This window comes from Pinus tabuliformis, chromosome 3_1 (assembly GCF_031772625.1).
Source record: "Pinus tabuliformis cultivar Carrire ecotype Pingquan chromosome 3_1, CPIR1, whole genome shotgun sequence".
In the NCBI taxonomy this organism is placed as follows: Eukaryota; Viridiplantae; Streptophyta; class Pinopsida; order Pinales; family Pinaceae; genus Pinus; species Pinus tabuliformis.
The window spans coordinates 247,412,095-247,437,996 of NC_142301.1; the positions used below are offsets into that span (position 1 = coordinate 247,412,095).

Sequence of the window (25,902 nt, forward strand, 5' to 3'; positions counted from 1 at the left end):
TTTCTCTTTCTAGGCCTATAGGTCACCTAGGGCATCATTTATCTCATGTTCTAGCCATCAAAAGACTTTGATCTCTTGCCCACTACTGCATTAGGGTTTTATCTAGAGGCCCTCCAAATTTAACAAAATTCCGAGGGTGGGATCTCCAGATATTGCAAGTCTTAGCCCAAGGATCGTCTCTTGCCTTAGGTTTCCGTTCGCTAGTGACCTCATTTGGATCATTGCACTTTATTCCAAGAAGATTTGTCCATTTATCCTCTTCCCATCCACAATCAGGTCAAGCCTCTCCTTGAGTGATAAATTCCACTTCCTTGACCTAATTCTGGGTCCACTTGGTCTCATATGGTCCCACAACCTAACAACTCCAATTCCACGAAGATCACACAAAAACCAATTCTCCACATGGATTTCTAGGCCTAGGAATCATCTTTGCGAGATATATTCCCAAACTGTAGCCTCAAGAATCCTTTTAGCCCTTCCTAGAGAGCCTAACACCTTGCTTCCTGAACAAGAAAACCATACAATTGAGGCGAATCACAACTTATGCCCTTATTGATCTATTCATCTAGTGTTTCCTCCTTATACCGGGTCTCCTCCCATCGGTAAAAATCTGTAAAGAGCAGGGAGCCTTAGCTGAGGTGATAGTGGGCTATCACTCCATTGTTGCCCCTGACCTAGTAGTTTCCCTTTAGGATCCCCTCCTAGGATCCCTGCTATTTTGAGTGGTAATAGGAGATAACATTTGTATTTTTCCAATGGTTGATATAATTGTTTTTTTTTTGCAAACTGTTTGTTTTGGTAACCTTTGGGAAGAGAAATCCAATTATTTAGATCTCCTCTTTGACATTTGTGCATATTCTAGGCTTGGATTAGGCTTATGTGTTCTTGTTTGAACAATAAGCCCATCCTTGCCATTATATGAGCAAAGTATCAAAGGTTTGCTAATCATTGTTTTGCAAATATTGTAGTTTAGTGTTGCAGGGTGCCTTACATGCTTGAAGGTGGTGAATTTTTCGGCTAAACCATCCATCTCCAAGAGAGCTAAGGAGACCCAATCCAATGTTGACAAAGGCCATCCAAGCTTTCTAGAAGATCAACCAAAGAGGGCTTTGAGCCCTCAAGATTTGCTTCTCTCCATTACACAAATCTCAAATCATTTGCTTCTCTTAACATTAGACCACTCTCCCAACAGTGTTCGATGTTTCTCTAAGAGGAACGAGCTTGCTGGTTCCCTTGAGCAAAAGTTTGAATTTTAATCTACCTAAGTCTGGTTGCTTTCTTTTGGTTTGATGCTTTTTTGCTGTTTTCTATTGGCTAACTAGTGGACTAATATTCTGCTGCCTTGTGGCAGAGTTTGAAAGCTGCCCACTGATTTTTAGAGGCTGATATTTGCAGACTCTTTGGGGCAGATCTTAAAGCCTTTTGGGGCAGTGGTAGACAACTTGAAGGACTGCCTTTCAAGGCAGATTTTCCGTCCAGCTTTGGAATGATTTTAATCCTCTTCTAAGACAATCACAATGAGCAGTAAAAAGGTTTTTTGACAGTCCTTACGGCTACCTTTGAAGCAGACCTCAAACTGTTTTCTTAGAGCAGATTTTCACTTCACCTTGTGAGCAGAAATCTGATTGGCACATTTTCCAAGAGGGGGCAGCATTTGAACCTTAGTTTGTGCATCAAAACAAGCAGCCCAAAAGGCCACTGAAGTTCCATCATTGTAACATGAAATTTCTTTGAATTTTGTTCACTCATTTGGGATCTTCTTTCAAGTAGGTTTCTTCCTTTGTGACATTGTTGTAACAGGCTCTTTTATGTTATAAGGGAGCCTTGACTTTCTTCTAATCACCTACTCAAACTCATTGTAATTTTTTTGGGTTAAGTATTCATATCTGTTGTAACATGATTGGAAAGGGTATCTTTTCCCTTTGAGGGAAATTCTTGTAAATCTTTTCCAAATGATCCTCTCCATCCCTCAGCCAACAAGAGGGATCTAATTTTAATAAAGTTTATTTTTTGTTTTGGGAGCTTGGGAATTTTCCGCTCGAGATCCCTTTTCCCCAATTGGAGAAGGTATCCTTAGTATGGTTGCTTGAGGGGCTATTCTTATTTGCTTAAGTAATTTAGTGTTAGAATCATTGTCTTTCCATGCATCTTACTCTTTTATATAACATGCATGTTTAGTCTCTCTAAATTCCAATTTCTTTTTTCATGTTATGCAATCTATGATGTTGAATGATCTTGGGTAAATCCATTGTCTCATTTATCTCTTTGTTGAAATTGTTTATTTCTTGCATCTTATAGATTAACTCTTCGTCTCTCTCTCTCTCTTGCAATTTCATTTGGTTCACTTTGTGTTAATCTCATTAGTTAGCTCTAAGCCAATTGTCATTTATTTTCAATTAGCTTTTCTTTCATAGCTATTTGACACTAACAAATCAACCTATGACGTAAGTTGGTTGAAGTAGACGATAGGGACCCTCCATCCCCTATTGACTTGTCACTCTGAGATCAAGGCCCAGACAAGGGTGAGGTCCAAGGGAAACATAGTTCTTTAAAATTTGCTTTAGAACTTTGGAAACTTAAAATTAACCATGATAATCTCATCACATTACAAAGCAGATACGCTACAAAGCATCATCATCATTTGAGTTTGTGTTTCATGTGCTCTCATTTAGAATGGGTCTTTTGTCTTGAGTTGCAAATATCACATTTATTACGTAAGCATTTTTCCAAGTTGATGAGCATTTATTCCATTCTCAAACACTTGTCTCATTTATTGCACTTGCTAAAGTTGTAACTCGCCAACATTATTTTTACATCTAACTTGTGGCTCTTTATTTTCCTTTCAAGCTGTGTTGCAAAGTTATATTTTTACTTGGAGTATCCTTAGCAAGTATCTATATTTGGGCACTGGTCTTATTTTGCTATATTTGTGGCTGCAAATGCTCACTAAGCCTTTAATTGTAATTGGAGGCTACACATAATTGAAATATCTTGTATTAACTCCTAGAAAACTAAGTTGGTAGCTTTGAGCTAGCTAAACCTTCGACATCATTTAAGGTTCACCCCCCTTGGTTTTGCTAGGAGTAAGCCTAGATGAAGGAGTTGAGAATTGAGTGATTGCCTCAACTTGAAACTTGCCCACAAGGCCACACCAAGTGGAGTAAGGACTTTTGCCATGACAATCCTAGGCGCGGAATTAGCCGACAACACAGTGTATGTACATTTACAAAAAGAGAAGAGGACCAAGATGGAACCCTCTAGCATAAAGGGCTTGTTCGTGGGATATAGCAAGGCTTCTTAGGCTTACAAAATTTTCATTCCAGAACAACAAAGGATCATGGTGAGATATGATGTGAAGTTTGAGGACCTTGCATCGAGGAAGTCGCATGAGACCCTACTAGTGATAGAGAACGAGGAGTAGAAAGCTTTGAAGGTTGAGTCTAGATCAACAACTTATAGTTCATGAAGTCAACCTTCAGATGAGGAGGAGAGGTCAACTCCTAGTTTTGTTAGGCGACCTCAATGGTTCATGTAGACATTGAGAGATGCTTAGGAGCATGTGGAGGATCCTAGGAGTGCGTTCAAGAGAGGAAGCCTCTAAAGAAGTTTATGAACTATATGGGACTAATAAGTAGCATCACCAAAGAAGCAACAAACCAATAGGCTTGGAGGAATGCCATGGTGGAGGATGATGTGTGGAACATCATGCGAAGATAGGATGGAAAGCTAGTCCTATGTGGCTCTTTTAGAGGTTCCTTGGGAAGGTTGAATGTAGATGTTTGTAGCATCAGACAAGAACTTTCGCACAATTCAAGTGTCGAATGTGTGGAAGTTATCGAAAATGGTCCTTGCTATTTTGTAATTCTCTTTATTTAAAGTTAATTAGGAGTCTTTTATTAGTGAGTTGATCAATGTCTAATAAAAGGTAAAGTATTTGCATTAGTGATTTAGATGCAATCTCCACTGTCATTTGGGATTTAATCTCAATCGTCAATCTCATTGAGAGATTAGAGTTATGGAGACTTGGTCATCAACTTAATGTTATAAAAGAAAGACAAAGTGAAAGGAAAAGACATAGAGTGTTAGAAAATCACAAGTGAGAGAGTGATACATGGTTTCCACTCACTGTGCAAGTCTAAAGGAGAAAATAGGAAACAATGTGATTAGTGGAGGGAGATTAACCTAACTCTCATAAAGTGAAGGGGTTGCACACAACAAGTGCAAAGACAACTTCAAGAGGCCATACAACCTAGAAAAAGCGAGGGGTGGCCATACAAATTTTTCAGACATATTTCAGTAGCAGTGAAAGGGTTTTTACAATAGGTTTTGCATGGTCGTACAAGTTGTATGGTGCACCAAAACAACTGGGTTTTGCTCTAAGTTTTTCTTGTTTTCTTAGTGGGCTGTTTTCCTAGTTTGGGCGCTGTTGTAAACTTGGATTAATTTGAATGAAAAGTTGATATTTAAAAGGCATACATTTCTATTTGCATTTTAGAGATTGGTTTCTTGTAGCTTCTGCTAATTTTTTATTTCCAGTTAAATTTCCAACAAGTATATTTTATTCTACGCGCTAAAGAAATCAATTTGATTTTTTTTTTTGTAAGGAAATCATAAGGAATTAACTTACCTAGGTTGTTGGAATGTATATTTTAACACTTTTAGGGTTCAAAGATGAGAAAATAATATCTAAATCCTTAGATGTTTCCCTACTGCCTAGGGTGCACCTCCCCAGGGACCTTTTTTTATGTTTTTAGGGTTCCCCAGACTCTAGTGCACCTTCATGTGACTTTGAGGGCTCTCTAACCCTAGTACAACTCCTTTTGAGTGATAACTAGTCTAAATTTGGCAATCCTTTAGTTAATGGGTCTAATTTCGTCAAGAGACATTTTTCCAGTGTTCTATAGGGACACGCCCACCTAGGTGGGGGACGCGCTTCCTCACTCCCCCATGCTCTTGGGACGGGGAAACTCTTGGGGAAATGTTTCCCCATGTCCCCTTTTTTGGGGAAACTAGGGGAAACTTCGGGGGGGACATTTTCCTGGTGACGAAAAGCGCCCCCTGCATCCCCCCAAATTTTTTTGCTAATAACAATTAAAAACATAAAAAATTACAAATTTTAATATAATTTACAAAAAAAATGAAAATAAAAACTAAAAAATAAATTAAAACTTTAAAACATAATCATTCACATTTCTCATTAACCATATGATTTTACATTGCAACTCGACATTTTCCTTCCACTGTCGCTCAACATTTTACCTTGCCACCCAAGATTTTCCTACTCCTGCTACTCGACATTTTCCATCTGCAATTTGTTGTGATTCAAATTTACCCTCGACTAGGAGCTTGAGACATTTGGAGCTGTGATTTTCATTTTGTGACTTGGCGCTGTTAGATTGGAGTTGCGATTTTCATTTGTGACTTGGAACCATTGGATTGGAGCTGCGATTTATTATTTAGTACTTTTTGATAAATATACTAGTATTTCATTGCTTTCTATGTTTACTTTAGTTTAGTATTCTATGGCTATTTAAGAATTTAGCATAATGCCATTGTCATATGATGAATTTACTTTCTATCTACATTGTGTAATTTCAGTTGTCAAATGATTAATTTAATTTAGATGTACCTTGCATAATATTAATGCCCATTGCCAAATGATGAATTTAGATGGAACATTGCATAATGTCAAATGATTGATTCAATTTAGTAATTTACTTTTAGATTTACAATTTTACATTGATGATTGCAGAAATGTCAAATGATAATTATGATGCATAATAGTCTAATTCCGAAATGATGATCATATTTAGATGTATATTTTATAATTATTGATATTTACTATTTACTAACTTAGTTATTGACATATTGTTGGGATTTTATTTTTTATTTTTATATATTAAATTTTTAATAATTTTATAATTTGTATGACTTTGACGTCCCTCCGTTTCCCCAAAATTTCCGTAAAGTTTGGGGTTGCTTATATACGCACCCTGGTGCGTATCCCCACTCCCGCGTTTCTCTGTCCCGGAAACTCAGTGGAACATTGCATTTTTCCCCTTCTGAAAGGGTCCATTACAACTTGTCATCTTTCTTTTCCATGATAGCTTCTTAAACCATGCATTTATTCTTCATTTGAGGGTTCAGACTATGTCAACAATGCGACATAGCATCCCCTTCATCCAAAGGGCTCTCCTCCAAATATGTAGAAAATTCTTTGAAGGGAGTGCCCTTACCCCAAATACCTTATCAATGAAATATGCCTTAAAATATTTGAAATGGATCCATTGTGACTTGTCATCTTTCCATTGCATGAGATCCTATTAAATATGCATTTATTCTTCATTTGAGAGTTTGGACCATGTTATCACTACGACATGGTATCTCTTCATGCAAAGGGGTCTCCAAATATGTAGAAAATGCCTCAATTGAAATGCCCTTACCCCAAATATATCAATGGTTAAATGTATCCAAAAATGTGAAATACGTGTTGAATAATGTGTAATGCCTTTAGGAGCCTTCTTGAATGCCTTAGATGCCTTCTTGAAGAGGGTGTTATTGATTAGGAGGGTAGAGTCACGATCAAAGAAATAAGAAAACATCATTTTCACCCCCTTGCAATGGATCAATCCTTATCAAGTAACTCCCTTTTGACCATATACATGCATTTTGTTGCCACATGGCATCACTTTAAGTATGGTGTTTCTTCCTTAAGTCTCTTTTCTTGTTGCATGTTATGCTCTAGACATCCTAGAAGGTAGTTTGTTTTCTCCTTTGGGCTTTGTTTGACCGCTACCTTGCCATAAATCTTGCTTTGGATGTCCCGTGGTATGGTCTTCATCTTCTATAAGTATTCATTCAAGCTCACGTTGTGCATGCATTGGTTTTGAGACTTTGGCTGGAGTCCATTTGTAAGGTGCTCTACGGGTGATTATTGGGAAAAACAGAGCAAGGTGCGTAGCTTTCTAGTTTTTCCTTGCAATAGATAATTGTCACTAAACTCCAAGAGTTTTGTATGGTGCTTGGTGAGAGAAGAAAACTCATGAAAATTTGGAAGAAGCCATGTATTTTCACAGGGTAACATAGGGGTTAGTTTTTTGCTTCGACTTATGTGGCTTTGATGTGAAGTCCTTTTATGGGATCCTTAATGTCATTGAATTGTATCTTGAGTTATTGGTTACCAAGCTTGGCTTTTCCCATCTTATTCTCATTAGTAACATTTTAAGTTGTTGAGGTTGTTTAGCTGCAACTTTCCCACTACTGGTCTTAATGCTTTGACATGCTTAGACCATAAACCTGTCCTTAATGCTTTTGATATGATGAGACTATAATCCCAACTTCTTTTTGACCAGTAGTGGAAAATTCGTGGGTAAAAAAAGGTTACTTTTTGGAGGTCCCCCACCAAGGCAAAAATGGACATTTTAAGAAAAATTGAGCCCTTGCACATTGGTGGTTAAGTCAAAGTAAATATTTTGAGGAAATTAATCCAAAATATTTATTTTTGGATTAATAAAAAATGGTTTTTAAGAGAAATTCGAAAATTCCTCAAAAATAAATATTTTTGACGACAAAGATTAAAAGATGATCAAATATTTATCAACGATCGAGATTATTTTGACGGGGATCAAACCAACTAGCCGTTATTTTCCACTTGGAGGATTTATCTATAAATTAGAAGCCATTTTGCTTCTCAAGTCATGATGAAAGCTCTGACTCTGGTCTATGTAATTTTGTAATGCTGGTGTTGTTCCACTAATTTGCTGGGAACGTTTGAAATATCATAATAAAAGACTTTGGGGTACAGTTCATGTGCCTTCCTATATTGTGCTTAAAATTTTATAAGCTTGTTTATTCATTAAATGCTGATAAGAACATTCTGTTGGTAGATTTTGGGTCTATCTTAGGTGATATGATTTGCCATATGTTTAACAAGTTTGCTTGAAGAAATATATAGAGTTTTCGGGTACACTGGCCCTTGGGCTCCAAGTTCACAAACTTTGGAGGAGAGCCGACCTTGTTTGGGCTCCGAGTATTTTGCATGGTTTTCTTACTTCACTAAGGCTGTGGGCAATACCATAACTTTTGAAACACATCTGATCTATCGTCATTATTCATCGTTTAAAAAATTATTTCTCGAAATTATTTTATTTTAACAAGCATTGTATAGTTGTATATATCTTGTAAATGTATTTTTTGTAAAATAATTTCTTGTAAAATGCTTTTTTAATCCTTGTTTTGCAACTATTGGGGTTTGGGGTTTATTTTTTGAATTTTGTATATATTGGGGTTTTGGGTATTGTTACTTTCATTTGTGCAGGTGAGCTTCAAGAAGATTTACTGGGGTTTTGAGCTAGATGTAGGCCGTTGAGGGTGAAATCTAGTCCCTATTTTGTTTGCAAGGTCAACATTAAAGAATTTTGCAGTGATTTGGGTATCATTGAAGATCTGAAGCAACTTTGAAATAATTTTCAAAATTTCAAATTTTTTTAGGGCCTCTAGGTCCAACGTCTGCCTTCCTTGCGCTAGCCGTGGCTTCCTTATCCCTCGTAACCCTGGCCACAAGCCTTAAGTCCTCCCCTTCTACCCCTCCGTCCTCTTCCCTTTCCCCTCGACCTCCTTCTTCAAGCCTACAGCAAGCTTTAGAAGACTCCTCCTGCCCTTGACCTACCTTTCCCTAGGCCAAAGGCCTCTTGCCTCCTTCCTCTCCCTTTCGTTGCCCCTCTCCCTTCCTCCGCTAGCCCTTGTTCCTCCTCGATCTGTCCTCTTAAGCTCTGTCGCAATCTCCTTCTCCTTGCGGTGAGCTACCCCTTCCTCATTACCCTTGTCCCAGGCCCCTTTAGGGTTGCTCCTCCTAGCCGCAAGCCTTTCTAAAGGCCTTTTCCTCCCCTCTGCAACCCTCCTAGCGCTTGCGGCAGGCCCTAGTTGCCCTTGTTGCCTTATCTGTGGGCCTATTCGGCCTTGCAACCCTCACCTTGAACCTAACACTAGCTTTACAAGGCCAAGCGTTGCCCTATTGTGGCCTTGATTTGCCTCTTTCCCTCACTGTTTGATTATCACCCTTGTCGCAGGCCCCTTTAGGGCTGCTCCTCCTAGTTGCAAGCCTTTCTAAAGGCCTTTTCCTCCCCTCTGCAACCCTCCTAGCTCTTGTGGCAGGCCCTAGTTGCCCTTGTTGCCTTATTAGTGGGCCTATTCGGCATTGCAACCCTCACCTTGAGCCTAACGCTAGATTTACAAGGCCAAGTGTTGCCCTGTTGTGGCCTTGATTTGCCTCTTTCCCTCACTGTTTGATTATCATTCGATTTTTAATCGAACAATTGGTGTTTTGCCAGGATTTTAGACCAATTTTTTATGATTGCAGGTGGTCTAGCAATTAGGGAAGTTGTGGGCAAGTTTCAACCTCTCTCCAGGGCGAAAAGGCCAAGTGGTTTGTATCTTCTTCCAAATCCTCATCCTCACTGATTTGATACAGCTAGTTAATTATTTTCTAATAGTGGTAAAAGACCTCACTTGAATGCTCTAAAAACATTAACGAATTGCCTAAATTCATTATCTAACAGTTGCATAAATTAGGTAATTTTGACTGTCATCTCTGTTGTGAATGCATCATGAGGTCTGATCTATAGAAGTGTAATTAGCATCATAAGAAGGCCTAACACATTAAGAATTTGGTGATTGGAAAAGTGGTTAATAGTAGATTGACTCATTTGTATATGCTTCTCATACTTCGCACCTAAAGTACCCTAACTAAATCTACTTGATGCTGTCATGAAGTTTACTTGTGCCTCACTGAACATAAAGGTTGCCGATTGTTTGTACTCTATTGATAACAATTGCACATCGTGGAAAGGATAGCTAGCATTAAAGTGAATTTATTGTTGGGCTAATTGCTACATTGATTCTATTGTTTCAAAGGCACTAACATATTGTTGTCTTGGAATCTTACTAAGTCTCAAGTTTGCACTAATAAGCTCACTCTCTAAAAGCACTTGAAAACTAAAGCACATGATCCAATAGTCTTGTTGAATGGTTGCTTAAGTTGATAAATCTAGGAACAGTGTTGCGGGGGAGCGCCCCCCCCCCCCCACTTCGAACCCGCTCCCGAAGCGCGCTCCGGGCGGGAGCGGGTCGGGAGCGCGCTCCCAAAATCCCTCCCGTAAAAAAATTTACGCTCCCTGGTTTGTTAGGGAGCGATTCAGGGAGCGATCACTCCCACGCTCCCGGAGCGTTTTTTAATGCCCGGGAGCGATCGGGGAGCGATCGCTCCCTGATCGCTCCCGGGCATTAAAAAACGCTCCGGGAGCGATTTCAGACGGGCCGGGAGCGGTTCGGCGGAAAAAAAATCCGCCGGACCCGAAATTTCCAAAAATTTTAGAATTTTTATTTTATTTTATAAGCCCAATGGGCCAAAAAAATTTCATTTCAACTTCATTGAGCAAGAGATTGAGAGCTGGAGCAAGAGCAAAGGAGCAAGGAGCAAGAGCTGAGGAGCAAGGAGCCAGAGCTGAGGAGCGAGGAGCAAGTGCCAAGGAGCGAGGAGCAAGCCTGCAGAGGTAAGTAACTTAATCATTTAGTTAGTTTAGCTGGTTAGGTAGTTAATTTGGTTAGTTTAATTTAGCTGTTTGAGTTTAAAGATCATGTATTTAAATTAAATTAATAAATTAAATGAATTAATCCCAATAAACTAAATTAATTTGCAGATTCAAGACTCAAACCCTACAAACATCAAACACCATGGACCTGGGGATATTTATTGGCATTTTCCTCTTCCTGGTCCCTTTTATGGTTATTATGGTGGTGGAGAGTAGGAAACGGAGGGGGCCTGAAACTGAAGAGGTGGATGAAGAAGCCGGAGGAAGTCAAATGGGTGAAAACCCCAGTGAGGAGGAGGTGGAGGAGGGTGAACATGACCCTCAAAAAACTAAACAAAACCAAACTCCATTGTGGAAATATGTTCACAGGGCTGAAACAGGGAGAGGGGGTGGAACCACTAAATTTCATTGCCCCCATTGCAACACTGATTACACAGGCTCATACACCCGTGCTAGAAGACACTTCTGCGGGAAAAGGCCATGGGATGGAGAGAAACAAATAGGAATCAAAACTTGTGCAGCGGTGTCAACAGCAGATAGAGCCAAATACATAAAGGAAGAGGAGGACGCCCAATACAGAACAAAAAGATCAAGGGGTTTCTTTGAACCAATCTCACCATCACAAAGAACTCCTTCAGCATCCTCCCAAGGCAGTGGATATGGACATGGAGGCACAGGGTCATCATCTTTAAGGCGTAGAACCATATCAGATTTCCTTGATGAGGGGTGTAGGAATGATGTGGATTCAAAAGTTTACATGTTCCTCTATGCATGTGGGATACCATTCAATGTTCTACGCTCACCTTATTGGCACGAAATGGTTTCTGCCATAAATGATGCCCCTAAAGGATACAAAAGCCCTGGGTATGACAAGGCAAGAACTGTTGGCCTTGATCATGAAAAAGCAAAAATATCACATTCTTTGAATAAAATGACAAGTTCTTGGACTGACAATGGGGTGTCCATTGTATCTGATGGATGGACAAATGTAAAAGGCAAGCCATTGATAAGTGTTCTTGCTGTGTCCCGAAGTGGTCCCATCTTTCTAGCTGCACATGATTACTCAGACAAGTTCAAGACCGCTATCAACATTGCAGAATCATTGCTTGAAACAATTGAGCGTATTGGCCCATACAATGTCATCCAAGTCATCACTGATAATGCTCCTAATTGTAAGGCAGCGGGAGCAATTATTGAGGATAAATACCCGAACATATTTTGGTCTAGATGTTTGGTTCACACATTGAACCTTCTGTTGCATGATATTGTCAAAAACAAAAATGAACAATACCAATGGATTGGTGATTTGTACAAGAAAGGAAAAAAAATGATAAAATTTATTACAAATCATAGCAATACCCATGGCCTTTTCCGCAGTCACTCGAGATTGGAGTTGCTGAAGGTTGCGAGGACTAGATTTGGTAGCTATTACCTCACCTTCAGGCGCCTTTTGAAGGTAAGAGAGGCATTAGCTAGCATGGTATCAAGTCCACATTGGCAGGTGTTAAAGGAAAGGGCTACAAATGTAGTTGACATGGCAGGTTTTGAAACGGTGGAGGAGGCCGCTCTTGATGGGCAGTTTTGGACAACTATGAGACAGGTATTGGATTTCACCAAGCCAATTTATAACATGATTCGGTTTGCAGATACAGACAAACCAGTGATTGGCGAGGTGTATGAGCAAATGGATACCATGTTGGGGGAAATAAAAGACATTGTTCATAATAAAGATCCCAACTTGTACAAACTGATTCATGATTGTGTGTGTGAACGGTGGAATAGGCTTAACCTTCCACTACATTGCTTGGCGTATATCCTTACGCCAAAATACTACTCAGAATCTTGGTTGGGCAAACCTGCAGCAGGGGGTGGTGTTAGGACCAAACCCCATTTAGATCAAGAGGTAACTAGAGGATATCTGGAAGCATTAGAAAAGTTGGTGCCTGACAGGGAGGAATGTGCAGCTGTGCGCCTTGAAATAGGCAGATACTTCAGTGGCAGTGGTTTGTATGGTAACTTCCATGCAATGGACGACAAAGATAAATTTGATTCTCTCACATGGTGGGAAACATATGGCGGCCACGGACTTTTGCCAAAATTGGCAAAAAAAGTTCTTTCACAGGTTGTAAATTCTTCTTCTGCAGAGAGGTGTTGGAGCACCTACAGTTATATGCATAATGTGAAAAGAAACAGACTCAACGAAAACATAGCAGAAAGCTTGGTTTATGTGCACTACAACTTGAGGTTGTTGAGCCATTACTGTGATCGGGCTAATGAAGATCCCACATATAAAATTTGGGACAATCACCCTGAGGACGACAATTTGGAGGATGGCATTGTACATATTGAAGAACTAGAAGAGGAGCTTGTACGGGATGAAAATGAAGCAGCTGCAGCAGCCATGCCACCTCCACCTCCACCATCCAGTAGCAGTTCTCGGGGCCCGAGTCTTGTTCCATTGCTGTCGCCACCTCCATCGACACCCTCGCGTGGAGGCTCTAGTTCTGGTCGTCGGTCTGTGCGGGAGACTCCTAGAAGACCACCACGACCTGCTTATACTCCTGGAGACTCTCGTGGCAAGGGCCACTTGTAGATTTACAGTTTACTTGTCTTTTTTAGTTTCTATTAGACTTTAGTTTTCATAACTGTTGAGTTTTGAGTCCTTGACTCTTGACTCTTGACTCTTTCATATCATTATGACATTATGATATTTTTTGTAAACATTATATCACTGTGACAATGAAAATTTGAAGTTTGAAGTTGGGCCTTGGCAATTATAACTCATTGGTAATGATTGTGAATTATGAATATGATGCTTTGTGAAAGACTAAAGTTGTTTCATTTCATCTCATTATTCATGTTTCATTTTATAAATTTTTAACATTTCATATCATGTTAACAGTTAGAAGTTAGGACTTAGAAATATCTTCGATATTACTTCTTGTAATGGTTAAACTTGGCTTACAAGTACAACTTGTTACTTTGGTGATCAATGATGATAAATGTTATTGAATTTTCAATTCTGAAAGCTTGAAGTTGAAACTTTAATATTGAATTTGATGAATCATGATTTATAAGACTCATGGACATGGTTGATGACGATTATAATTTCTAGATGATTGATGTGATATGGTTCAATGATCAATTTATGTTTTTTTATGTCTATTTCATCATTCTACATGTTTTTGTTGACATATATGTATCAAAAATTAAAAAATATAAAATATATATATATTTTTAAAAAATCGCTCCCCGATTCGCTCCCAAACCGGGAGCTTCTGAAAATGGTCGCTCCTGCTCCCGCTTCCGCTCCCGCTCCCCGCTCCCGCTCCCGCTCCCAAGTAACATTGTCTAGGAATTTATTGGATATTGGTGTCTCTTGTTCTTTTACACATTGGCATTAAAGTGTTCTTAACTTGAGGACTTGATAATCTAATTGAATATCTCTTGAATAATTGGCATTAAGGAATCTCATTGCAATTATTTGGAAAGCTTCTAATTGTATAAGAACATTGATAATCTTATTGTCTCATTTGAGTAATTATCATATGCTTATTGTTCTAAGTGGATAAATGCTCTAATTGTCATTAGATTTATGGTTCATGTCTAAAGTGGATATCTATTGTGAATGAAAATTCTATATTGGTGAATCATTGTGAAGAGCATCTATCTTGTTGAGTACATCTTGGTTATCTCCTGTATCTTGTTGGTACTTGTAAACTTGATTCACCAATGTTAAGTACTTATTGCCATAACTAAAGATCAATCATAATTAAGTACTTAAAAGAACATTATACAATCTCACCTTAAGAATCACTAAACTCATCTTGCATTGACATCCTAGGACTAGCGTTGCATTTATAATTCACCTCCAAGCATAAGCTTTGTTGATAGAGAGATAGGAACACCCTTTCATCTTTGCTTGGGAAGTCTTGGATCTCTAGTATTTAAAACAGTGGCATCGCAGTTGTCAGAGCCACAGTGTCTGCAACGTCGGAGGCACCGGGTACGTTAGATTTCAAGGAGATGGATCGTTAACCAAGCCCTTGCTTGCTTCACCTGGACTTCTCTCTGCCACTTACTTTAGAGACTAGGCTTAATATAGATACATATCAAGGGATACACTTAGTTAGACATCTAATTAAAATAAAGCAAGGTTCCTGCATTTCACCTAGTTTGTAGGATTTCCATTTCATCTAGGATAGTCAAGCATCCATTAAGCAACGGTTGTTCATCCGGTCATTTGGTCTTCAATTGATATAAAGCAAGTGGTTGAATCCATAAGGCAATGGTCTCATAAATAAATTAAATCTAATCTTATAACTTGCTAAAATCATCCAAGTGGCTAGGCCATTCAATCGTGTCTCCTAGACTTGTTGGTAGCTAATAAGTCTTGCATTTCCATCTTCCATAGGGACTACTCCCCGTAGCCTACTCTTGGGAGACAACTAGAATGAAGAGGTCGGGGATTAGAGTGACAACCCCCAACCTGAGTTGTTGTCGCACTGTGCCTGTACAATCTAAGTGAAAACAGGTCCCTTGAAGCTCTTGTTGGGTTGTATCTTGGAAATCTCCTTGTCCTTTGCCTCAAATTTTGTGCCTATCCACTACCTCGAAATTTGTGCCATCAAAGTGTGCCCTTATTTGCCTAGGAATGCATGCCCTCCTCACTGTCCTAGTTGCTGTAATAGTCTTCCTCTTGCTGAACTTCTCCCATGGCTATCTCTCCTCTTTTCCAAATCTCATGAAAATAGTGTGCCTCTTCTCTCTCCCTTTCTCCTCTTATTTCTCATCAATGACTAAAATCCCTAACCATAGATCTCAATGGCCGAGATTAAATCTCACCATCTTAAGATCAATGGTCATGACTTAATTTCACATTGGGCCCATTTAATTCACTTAAGTGAGCCAACTTTATAAAGTTACAATCACTTTATAAAAAGTCACTTTTTAGTCATTAAATATAAAAAGTACACTTAAACTTTTTATAAAATCACTGTATAAAGTGAAGTGTCTAGGGAGTGAAATGTGCTTGGCCAGTTCTTCATGGTAGGCATCGCCAATGCAGAGGTACCTCCAAGCTACCAAAAACTAACAATCCTATTGACTCTATTGCCCAATTGATTGAAGGTACTAGTCATTTTGTGTCTATCAACTCAATTTTTCCATTTTCAATTATTTTATTGTAAACTAGGGTCAAAGTTTCGTTAAATCTGCATTTTATAGCTAAATTGCACTTATATGCTATCGTTCTAAAGTTTGGTATTGCATCTATTAATATTAAAAGGGCAAAATCTATCATTTCATGCATTTTTGTCCCCATTTTTAGGGCTGATGTCTAGGTATTATTTGCTGTTTTGTGCATTTGAAGCCATAAATTTTTTATTGTTGACCTATCCCATGTTTACCCCATTCAATAGCCTCAAGCCTCTTGTTGATCATACCTTGAATATGCTATTTCCATTGCTATTGTAAAGTTTTGCACGCTGTAAATCCACATTCTCTGGAAACCCTTGCTTATGACAATAATCCATTAATTGATGAAGGCTAGTGGGAAGACTAACTTTAATATCTATAGACCACATCTTGGTCTCTTAGGCTTTGTCGAAAGTCTCCTCCAATCCATCATCTCATTATCACCCTGACCCTTTTTTATTGAAGACCTTTCTTGGGTGTATATTTTGCAAGCTCGTTAGAGAGCCATGGATCACAAGCCATCTAACCAGTAAGCCTTGCTGGGGAAGCCTCCCTCGTGGAAATAATATCCAACCACTTAACAATAAGGGAGAAGCCACTGAGGTGATAGTGGTGTCTATTATCATTGTTTCCCTAGACCTAGAGTGCCTAGTGAGGCTTTGCACTAGGCTGCTAGATTTTGCGGTATTGTTACCTTTTTCTAAGTTTCAGTTATAGAGGGGGGAAGGGTGGGGAAGTTACTACATATGATTTTATGGCAATCAAACCTTTTCTTGAGGTTTGGATGTTGATTTTTGATGTAACGATCTTGTTACCCAACACTTCGTGGTGTGAAAATTTGCTGCAATAATTGATTTATTTCTCCTACTTATTTATTATAAGTTATTCACCAAAGCTTCAGTAAATACAAAAATAAATTCAGTTGTAGACTTCACAAATTAGGAATTGAAAATTAAGAGGCAAGAGAAACACCAACATATGAATAATCACATTGACACACTTGTTTTTGGACAATCGTCCCCGGAAAAACCCAATGTGGGAAAACTGGTGCAACAGATCTGAGGATTCTTATTATTGGCAGTAAATATTTGAATACAATTTGGATGCCCTAGAGAAAAACGACAATCCACTCAGAGAAGATAACTGAGAATTCTCACATTGATTTTGGAGATTTTGCTTTGTCCCCAGTGCACTGTGTAGTACCTGCATGAGCCTACGTAGGCTCTGCGTGATTTCTACGTGGAGGCTCCCTTGAACTGCGTCAACCTGAACTGTTGTTGCTTCTGTTGCTGAGAAATCAAGATTCCTCCTGCCAATCATCTACTGTGATTCTCGGCACAAAACTCTGCTCATCCCCAACACTTCTGCGTCAACCTCCTCCAGATTCTGCGCTGACCCTCTGCATCAATCTCCTTCAGCTGCTGCGCTGTCCCTTCTTGGACCAACACTGACTCTGGTATCCCTCTTTGCGTATTCACTGGAACTGGAAATCACTTCCTTCCAGTGCTGCTTCTGATCCTCTTTGCTTGATCACTGGTTCAAATTCCTTAGCAAACCCTGCCCTAGGAAATTCGAACTGACTGATCAACTCTGTGTGTTTCTACAAGTGAACCCCAAGCCTCCATCTTATACAGATCATGTTGAGTCTTCAACGACCGAGATTAAGTCTCTAATCAATGGCTAAGTTTAAAACATGACTTGATTCGCCTTCTAGATCATTCTCACCCATATTTTGATTAATACCCATTAATATTTTAATTTCCCTCAGTTTAGACTTAGGAACCCCATTAAAAATATTAATTATTTTAATAAAATACAATCCGGGTGGAATTTCACCAAACAGTTTTTGGGTTCTTTAGAACTCATGTGCCTTAGCCTCTCCACCAATTTTCAAGGCCAGAGCACTTCCGATGCTACCAAAAACTAACACTCCTTCTTAGCGAGGAAAGTGCTTTAGCAAGAATGTTCACCTGCATGCTGCTCTGTTTTTGAACCACTTCCTTTCTGGACTGTTGCTGCCACCAACACTGTGCTACTACTATTGTATTGTTGCACATGACATTGCTACCATCACTGCTGCATTTGTACTACAACTCCCTCTCAAATGCTGGATCATTCTATTGAAAGGGATTTTCCAACATACCCATCTGTTCCAGAAATTGAACAAACTTTGCTCTTCCTAGAGCCTTGGTAAGTATGTTTACTTGATTTCCTATGGGAGTGTACTCCGAGTTCCAACTGTACTGTTCCACGCTGAACACAGTCTCTAATAAAGTGACACCGAATATCGACGTGTTTGGAGCGATCATGAAATACTGGATTTTGAAAGAGCTTGATACAACTCTGATTATCACAGAAGATCCTGGTCGCTTCCATCCTTCTCCTGAATAGATTTACAAGCAGTTTCCTGAGCCATATAGCTTCACATGTTGGTTTGCTAGCTGCAATGTACTCAGCTTCAACAAAGCTCAGAGCTACAGACTTTGCTTCTTACTGCACCAGGAGATCATCCTAGATCCAATACTGAAGCAATACGCAATGGTACTTTTCCTGTCTACTGAACTTCCTACCCAATCTGCGTCAGTGAATCCACTCAATTCGATATCATTGCCCTCGGTGTACCTTTATCCAAAATTGGCTATCCCACACATATCTGAGAATGTGCTTTGTTGCTGCCCAATGCACCCTTTTTGGTTCCACCATGAATTGACTAAGGGTGTTGACAGCATAACACAAGTTTGGCTTGGTGTTGACCAAATACATAAGTGACCCAATGAGTTGTCTGTATAAGGTGGGGTCCATTTCCTTGTCTCCCGAGGCATCTGTTTTCTTCCAATTGGTAATCATAGGCGTAGCCATAGGTCGGCAATCCTGCATTCTGAATCTTTTTAGAATCTCTGATGCATATCTTCCTTGGCCAAGGAAGATCTCACCATCTTGCTGCGAAACTTCCAATCCCAGAAAATAGTGTATTAGCGCCAAATCCTTCATATCAAACTCAGTTTCCAAGTTCTTCTTACAATAATCTATGAGTCTAGATGATCCTATCAAAAATAAAGTATCCACATACAATACCAGAATTAACGACTCACCTTCTACCAATAGATAATAAAGATTGGGATCGACATCGCTCTTGATGAATCCCAACTGCTATAAGTCGCTGTCAATTCGACGATACCAAGCTCTAGGTGCTTGTTTTAGCCCATACAAGGCTTTCTTCAACCTGCACTCATGAGTTCTCTTTTCATGTGTTTTGAAACCTTCTGGCTGTTCGATATATATCGCTTCTTCTATCACCCCATTCAAGAAAGCTGTCTTGACATCCATTTGGTGAATCTCCCATCCCATCTAAGATGTAAGGGATATAATGGATCTGATAGAGGTATATCGAGCTACTAGGGCAAAGGTTTCCTCATAATCTATTCCTTCCTTTTGTGCATATCATTTTGCAACAAACCTAGCCTTATAGTTGTCGACGCTGCCATCTGCAACATACTTGATCTTGTAGATCCATCTCGAACCTACAACTGATCTGTTCTCTGGTCTTGGTACAATTTCCCGGACATCATTTGTCATGATAGAATTGTACTCTTCTACCATGGCATCGACCCATACCTGGTGTTGTACGACTTCTTGAAAACTAGAGGGTTCTTCGAGCTGAGCTACCAATGCTTGGTACCTGTCAAGTTGTTTACGTTGCCTTTTCTCGGCTCTAGGAGGTCCAACGAATTCCTCTACGTCCCTTAGAGTTTGTCGTACTTCTCGGCTAGTTCTTCCATTGGTGGTGGGAGGTTCCATCTGTTCCTCTTCCTGTTGTTGTACCTGCTGTGACACTCCTAGCTCCTCTTCTCTTGAAGAGATGCTAATACTAGTTACTGTGCTTGAACCAGACCCTTGTCTTCTTGCCAGATCTGATCCCTGTTGCAGGACTAGAGGAGCATCCTCATCCTATTCTTCAAACGGCATCTCACGAGATTTCCTGAAGGCTCTATCTTCCATGAACTTTGCATCCCATCTTACTACAATCTTCCTATTGCTCGGAACGTAGATTCAATACGCCTTTGAATTCTCGCTGTAACCTACTAGATACCCAACTTCAGCAGTCCGCTCTAACTTGCTCCGCTTCTCTTCTGGAATATGGCAATAAGCTACACTTCCAAATATCCCGAGGTGACTTACTTTTGGCTTCTTTCCCATGAAAACTACCTCTGGCGTCTTCTTTCCTAAAGCCTTGTGAGGGGTCTTGTTTTGAATGTGTACAACTGTGCTGCATGCTTCTGTCCATAAAAACGTGGGTAGATTCTGATCATATAACATCGCTGTTGCTGCTCCAACAATAGTTCTGTTCTTCCTTTCTGCGGTTCCATTCTATTCTGGATTATAGGGTGTTGTCCATTCTCTTCGGATCCCTTCTTTTGCACAGAAATCAGTGAAGTTCTTATCCGTGTATTCTCCGCCATTGTCTGAGTGTAATATCTTGATCTTCCTTCCTCTCTGGTTTCCACTAGAGCCTTAAACTCTTTAAACCGATCAAAGACCTCATCCTTGGTTCTTAAAAAATAGATCCAAGTTTTCCTGGAATGGTCATCTATGAAGGTAACAAAATACTCAGTGCCATTAATGACCCTTGTAGACATCAGACTGCAAATGTCTGAGTGTATTAACCCCAATATACTCTTAGCTCTTTTGTTGCTTCTAGAATATGTTGCTTTGGCGTACTTGCTTAGCAAGCACCCTCTGCATGTATCATCATGCTTGGTAGTAAGTATTGGAACCCCCGTAACAGTTTCCTTGAGCATCCGTAAAGCCCCATGATGTAAGTGACCCATCCTCCTATGCCACAACTCATTTAATTCCTTTTCTCCATGGACGTTACTGCGTATCAGTGCCCTAGGAGATTCGAGTTGCAACTTGTATAATCTTTTGCTTCGAGTTCCAATCTGGGCCCACTTTTTCCACTTTGGATGCTTGACATATACTCTATTACCAATGAAGTATACTTCATACCCTTATCTTATAATTGAGAGACAGAAATCAAATTCATTTCCATACCTAGCACATGTTGATTTGGGTTAGCATCGGATGTGCTCTAGCCATGAAAATTGGTGGAGAGGCTAAAGCACGTGAGATCTCCAAGACCCAGAAATGGTTTGGGCAGATTCTAACCAGTTTGGAAGATATTAAAATACTTAATATTTTTAATGGAGTTCCTAAGTTTAAACTGAGGAAAAATAAAATATTAATGGGTATTAATATAAAATTGGGTTAGAAAGTTCCAAAAGTCATGGATCAAGCCAAATCTAATCTTAGCTATTGATTAGAGATTTAATCTCAGCCATTGAAGGACCAACAGGAAAAGTACAAGAAGAGGCTTGAGGGTCAGTTGGAGAACACATTGAGGGAGACCAGTCAGTGCGATTTTTGGAGCGAGGTTAGTTGAGAAATTCGAACTAGTGGTCTGGGGAGTAGCAGGAGGTAGCGCGTACGTAACAGAGAGTCGAAATCAGCACCAGGAGACTAGCACAAAGGTTGTAGAGGTAGACGCAGAGGCAGCAGACTACGCAGTCACTGGAGGGCCTGCATGGGTGATGCAGAGAGGCCCATTGTTGACGCAGAGAGGTAGGAGCTAACACAGTAGGTTTGGGAGCTGTGTAGAGGCCAGTAAACCTGATGCTAAGGTTGGGAGAAGTGTTGGAGAATTTGTTCTTTGTTGGGTAAGCCAGTTTGGCACCCAGTTGTACTGAAGAATTGCTGAATAATAAAATCCTCCTCTGTTGCATCGGTTTTCCCGCATTGGGTTTTTCCGGGGACATTTGTCCAAAATATCTGTGTTGATGTGTTGATTCTTGTGCATGTGTTTGTTTCTGTATTATGGTGTGATATCTGCAGCAGAATTTATTTTAATGTTTACTGAAGGGTTTTTCGTAAATAACTTATTGGCAAATAAGTAGGTAAAATAAATCAGTTGTTGCAGTGATAGAATTTTCACATGGTATCAGAGCAAGTAATCAGAGATAGGAAGGGAAAATCAATTATGGGTCGAGGCCATGGTGTAGAGGCATCTACATCAAGAGACGTGCATAGATTTTCAGAAAATTACACAAGAGACAGTAACTTCGATTTCTCTATGTTGGATTCTAGGCTGGAAGAAGAAGTGGCTTGTGTGACGAGCTCTGCATCATCAGAAGTATGGTATATAGACACTGGAGCCTCTTGGCATATGACGGGAATCCGGGAATGTTTCTCAAGAGAGGATGAACTTTTAGATCACCATGGGGAACAAGGCAAAGTGTACTCCAGTAGGGAGGGGTACCATAGTTTTTCAAACAGAAACATGAGAGTGGTTCTGTGCTACCAATGTGCTGCATGTACCAGGATTGGGAATGAATTTACTTTCCGTGTCACAACTTCAAGGCAAAGGCTATGACGTTTTCTTAATCAAGGAGAAAGTATATGTCAAACACCCAAGCTGGAAAAAGAAAGTGCAGATCGGGATCAAAAGTAACAGGTTGTACAAACTACAACTAGAATCACTAATAGTGCTAATAGGCAGTCATGGAGACAAGGATTTGAAAGAACTATGGCACAGAAGAATGAGATATTTGCACCATGGGGCTCTAAGAATTCTCAGAAACACTGTAACAGGAGTTCTGGATCTTAGTACGGAAGGAGATGATGCATGCAGAGGATATGCTCTGGGAAAGTATGCTAAAGCAACATTTCCTAGAAGTAAGAACATGGCTAAGAGTGTACTAGGATTGATACACTCAGATATCTGCGGACCCATATCCACTAAAGTTCTTAGTGGTGCCGAGTACTTCCTTATCTTCATTGATGACCACTCAAGGAAAACTTGGATTTATTTTATGAAAACCAAGGACTAGGTTTTCTGTCGATTCAAAGAGTTCAAGGTTTTGGTGGAGAATCTCACTGGGAAGAAAATAAAAGTTTTACGCTCAGATAATGGTGGAGACTATGTTGATAAGGACTTCACTGATTTTTGCACTAAGAAGGGCATCAGAAGAGAGTGGACAACTCCTTACAATCAGAAGCAGAATGGAGTAGCAGAAAGGAAGAACAAGACTATTGTAGAAGCAGCGAGGGCCATGATGTATGATCAGGATATGCCAAAATTCTTGTGGGTAGAAGAATGCAACACAATAGTCCATGTTCAGAACAGAACTCCTCATCGGGCATTGGGCAAGATTACTCCAGAGAAAGTCTTCATAAGGAAGATTCTTGAAGTCAATCATTTCGGGATATTTGGTAGCTTAGCATATTGCCACGTACCCGAGGAAAAGAGGAAGAAGCTAGATCAAACTGTCGAGAAAGGATATCTAGTGGGATATAGTGAGAATGCTAAGGCATATAGAATCTATCTTCCATGGAGCAGGAATTTAGTAGTTTGACGAGATGTGAAGTTCATGGAGGATAGGGCTTTCAGAAAATCTCGAGAAATGCCTTCCGAGGAGCAGTGAAAAGAGGAGCTGTTGGTCAAACCTATTCAACCAACGAAAAAAATAATTCTTCCTTGGATCAGGAAGAATCACAGGATGAGGAGGAGATAACAGAAGCACCTGCTGGCAGAGGAAGAACGAGCAGGGAACTTCGTGGTGGGCCAAGGAACAGTTAGAGGGAGCGAAAACAGAGAGATAGATATTAGGCATTAGTAGCTCAAGATGGGGACCTTGCCAGTTTTCAGGAGGCAGTTCAACATTAGGTTTGGCTGGATGGATGGTAGAGGAGTACAACTCCATAATGGTGAACGATGTCTGAGAGGTAGTGCCAAGGCCTTAAGACAGATCAATGGTAGGTTTGAGATGGATCTACAAGATTAAATACGCTGCAGACGACAGTGTTGAGAAATACAAAGCCAGGTTTGTGGCTAAGGGGTATGCTCAGAAGGAAGGAATTGACTACGAAGAGACCTTCACCCCGATAGCCAAGTATACATCTATTAGAACCATGATATCTCTTACAACACAGATGGGGTGGGAGATTCATCAGATGGATGTCAAAACGACATTTTTGAACGGGGTGATAGAAGAATAGGTATACATTGAACAACTAGAGGGCTTTGAGACACATGAGAAGAAGTCTCATGTGTGCAGATTGAAGAAAGCCTTGTATGGGTTGAAACAGGCACCTAGAGCATGGTATGGTCGAATCGATGGCTACTTGCAGAAGATGGTATGTGTTAAGAGTGACGCAAATCCAAATCTCTACTATTTGGTTGTAGAGAATGAGCCTCTAATCTTAGTATTGTATGTGGATGATCTCTTCCTGATAGGATCATCCAGGCTCATCGGGGACTGCAAGAAGAATCTAGCCACGGAATTCGATATGAAGGATTTGGGATGACTGCATTATTTGCTGGGGTTGGACGTTTGGCAGCAAAAGGGGGAGATCTTCCTTGGGCAAGGGAGATATGCTATAGAAATCTTGAAGAGATTCAGGATGGAGGATTGTAGACCCATGGTTACTCCAATGATCACCAACTGGAAGAAGATTGATGCATCAAAAGACAAGGATGTTGATCCCACCTTATACAGACAACTCATAGGGTCCTTGATTGTATCTAGTCAATACCAGGCCTGACATTTGTTATGCTGTCAATACCTTTAGTCAGTTCATGGTCGAACCAAAGAGGGCGCATTGGGCATCAACCAAACATGTTCTCAGATATATACAGGGAACAGTCGATTATGGACTCTTGTACACCAGGAGTAAGGATATCAAATTGAGTGGATTTACTGATGCGGATTGGGTGGGAAGTTCAGTGGACCAGAAAAGTACCTTTGGGTACTGTTTCAACATTGGATCAGGAATTACCTCTTGGTGCAGTAGGAAACAAAAATCCGTGGCTCTGAGCTCAACAAAGGCAGAATATATGGCCGCAAGCACAACTTCGTGCGAGGCTGTATGGCTTAGAAAACTGCCTGTGAACCTATTCAGAAGAAAAATGGAGGCGACCAGGATCATGTGTGATAATCAGAGTTGCATCAAACTCTCTGAGAATTCAGTGTTTCACGATCGGTCAAAGGATATTGATATTCAGTGTCACTTTGTCAGAGACTGTTTCCAACGAGGAGTTGTACAGTTGAGCTACACTCCTACAGGAGAACAGGTGGCAGACATCCTTACAAAGGCCCTTGGAAGAACCAAGTTTGATTATTTCAGTGAGAAGATGCGGATGATAAATAATCCATTTCAGTAGCAGAAATGGGAATGATGTTGCAGTGCAGTAGCAGTTAGTAGTAGCATGATGCAACATGATGAGAAGGAGTTTGCAGTGCAGACGTAGTGTTGGGAAGAAAAACCAGCAACAACATGGATGCAGAGGGAGTTGCAGTGCAAATGCAGTGTTGGGAAGAAGGACTAGCAACATAACAGATGCAGAAGGAGCTGCAGTACAAATGTAGCAGTGGCAGTGATAAAGCCATGAGCAGCAGCGCATGATGCAACAACGCAGAGGATGTTGGGTAGGGAGGCTTAGCATCAGCATAGATACCGATGCCGTATGATTATAGTAATGCTCAGTGTGGAGTATTACTAGAGCACAATCCTTGCTAAGAGGTGGTGTTGATTTGGGGTAGCATCGGATGTGCTCTAGCCATGAAAGTTGGTGGAGAGGCTAAAGTACATGAGATCTCCAAGACCCAGAAATGGTTTGGGCAGATTCTAACCAGTTTGGGAGATATTAAAATAATTAATATTTTTAATGGAGTTCCTAAGTCTAAACTTAGGAAAACTAAAATATTAATGGGTATTAATATAAAACTGGGTTAAAAGGTTCCAAAAGTCATGGATCAAGACGAATCTAATCTTAGCTGTTGATTACAGATTTAATCTCCGCCATTGAAGGACCAATAAGAAAAGTATAAGAAGAGGCTTGAGGGTCAGTTGGAGAACACACTGAGGGAAACCAGTCAATTTGATTTCTGGAGCGGGGTTAGCTGAGAAATTCGAACTAGTGGTCTGGGGAGCAGCAGGAGGCAGTGGGTACGAAACAGAGTTGGGATCAGCACCAAAAGACTAGCGTAGAGGTTGGAGAGGTAGACGCAGAGGCAGAAGACTGCGCAGTCACTGGAGGACCTGCGTGGGTGACATAGAGAGG

General features: G+C 40.2%; 1 protein-coding gene across 2 annotated transcripts in view; it reads left to right on the forward strand.

The window, feature by feature from the left end:
- LOC149186726 (proteinaceous RNase P 1, chloroplastic/mitochondrial-like) overlaps positions 1 to 25,902 on the forward strand; it is a 234,376-nt gene that overhangs the window by 86,996 nt on the left and 121,478 nt on the right. The gene's annotated exons all lie outside the window — the stretch shown is intronic.